Genomic DNA, 2,500 nt, shown 5'->3' with positions numbered 1-2,500 from the left:
AAATAAACATTAATCCCTGAAGTTACTTTTTAATACACTTACATACTAGATTCACATCCCCATCTATGTTAATGTTTCATCATTCATCACATATGTATATATATATATGCATATGTATATATATATATATATATATATGTATATATATATGTATATATATATATATATATATATATATATATATATTTGTATGTGTGTGTGTGTATGTATCTATCTATATCTCTTATATATATACACGTATACATACATATATATATGTATGTTAAATATAATATTACATATTTTATATATATATATATATATATATATATATATATATATAAAATGCAAAAGCACAAACAAATAAAAGCCGTGATTACTTTAAACATATGTCAGTCTCAATCTTCCCTTAAAAAAGATAAACTTCCGTACAGTGGACAAAGTATATCTAATCTGAATAGAATGTGTGTAAGATCTTCATCATATCAAATGTCAGGATATTTTAACACATTTGCCGAAGGTTTACAGAAAATCCACAAGTCAATTTCTCTTTATTTACTAAAAAAAAGAGAGAAAAAAAAATAATAACACATGGCATGGACCCTTAAGGGAAATGGTTGTAGATTCTCTATTCCACACTTAAAAATAAAAAAATATTTTCAGGCCCATTACAAATACTCTACTTGCAAAACAAAGGAAAAGCAACATCATGACTTGATATAAAAATGACTCCTGGAACTGATTATCAGATGATCCTACTCCTATACTTTAAACTCAGTTGATGAGTTAACTAAATACAAAATAGTACACCATTAAGATCCATTAGATAACTGCCTAACTGAAGAAAGAAATAAAATCAAATTGGCCTCATGATTGCCTTCTTCCTAACCATTTGCTGAGGAGTGATGACAACTTGTGGACAACGAACATTTGTCTGCCTTGCTGCTACTAAGTCTGTTTCCTCTGTCCCTCGCCTGCAAGAGGAAGAGATCATACATTAAAATAATGCTAACATAAAGAATACCTATATTTGTTATTAAAAGCATCAAAGTATATTCCTAGCAGGGTCTGTTCATTTTTATGCACACAACAATGTACTTTCTTTTACTTTCCATTTCGCTGACAATGAGGATGCCTAACTTTCATGGTAAAATATCTAACAAATATGAAAGTCATACTTAATCTAATATCTGAAGTGGGCAGATGAATTAAACATAACCAGGGGTATATCATGGACACTGTCTGACAGGAGTCATGATTTACTTGTTTACTGTAAAATAATATGGCTTTGGATAACTCAGGATAAGCTTGGACACCAACAGTTTTAACACACTCTAGGGTGGTGTCCAATCACAAGTCATGCTAGACCATCCCTTACACAATGGCATCCTCTCAGATTATGCATGGATTAGCCAGCTGTATGCTGGGTGCCCTAAACTGTTTGGTCCTGGCTGTGGTCATTGAACAGCCCTAAAACAGCAGGCTTAAAGCCTCCTTTCAGCCTCATTACCTGAATAGTTATTTAAGTCAAAGCCAAGAGCATAGAAAGCTGGATAAATTTACATTTCCTGCATTCTGTTTTCTCTCTCGAGCAGTAAACACTAAAAGCATCCCAATATGTCATTTGGTATGGCTCTGGGAGAACTCACTGTGAGTGGCTACATTTTACAATGCCCTAAAATCCTTCAAATCTATCACAAGTTATATTATTTTCAATATAAGGACTACATCCCTTCCCCCCTCATCTCATTTTTTCCTCTTGCCTAAGGGGTTCCTGTGGCCTTTTTTTCAACTATGACACTCCACTGAGTAGCATATATATGATAAACAATATCTTTGGGTGTGTAAAATCACTCTTTAAATATCACACACCAAAAATTTTGTCCAGGCAGAACCTTAAAGGTGAGTTTACAATTAACTAACATTAGGATAAAAAACCTATAAAGACTATAAATATAGCAGTGCTTTGTTATCATACGAGAAAAATCTTACCACTTCATTAGAAGCATCGTTGCCTCTATAATTCTCTAAGCTTCAAGTCCACAATCAGATCTTCTGGGTTGACTGTCCTCCTGATTGAAGAATTAATTTGGCCAAGCCTCATCACACAAATCATTAATTCTTTTAATGAGAATAAGCAAATCATGTGTGATGTAAGAATTATATAAAAGATGGACTGGAAAGACTTCTAATATTTGTAGTAAAATATATATATATATATATATATATACATTATATATATATATATATATATACATATATATATACATTATATATATATATATATATATATATATATACATATATATATACATTATATATATATATATATTATATATATATATATATTATATACATATATATATATACATTATATATATATATATATATTATATATATATATTATATGTATATCAGTGTATGGTATATGTGTTTTTATATATGTGTATACGTGTGTGTGTGTGTGTGTGTGTGTGTGTTGTGTGTGTGTGGTGTGTGTGTTGTGTGTGTAAATATGTTT

At 30.2% G+C, this 2,500-nt stretch overlaps 1 long non-coding RNA gene across 1 annotated transcript; it reads right to left on the bottom strand.

The window, feature by feature from the left end:
• Window positions 1–518: 518 nt before the first annotated feature.
• Window positions 519–2,144, bottom strand: LOC125038710. The gene is made up of 2 exons (XR_007116070.1): window positions 1,972–2,144; window positions 519–953 (listed from the first exon to the last, which is right to left on the bottom strand). It is a non-coding gene; the product is annotated as an uncharacterized LOC125038710 (long non-coding RNA).
• Window positions 2,145–2,500: the final 356 nt, after the last annotated feature.

This window comes from Penaeus chinensis, chromosome 25, assembly GCF_019202785.1.
Source record: "Penaeus chinensis breed Huanghai No. 1 chromosome 25, ASM1920278v2, whole genome shotgun sequence".
NCBI lineage: Eukaryota > Metazoa > Arthropoda > Malacostraca > Decapoda > Penaeidae > Penaeus > Penaeus chinensis.
The sequence above is the reverse complement of the archived record's forward strand: the minus strand, read 5'-3'. Positions and strand labels throughout refer to the sequence as shown.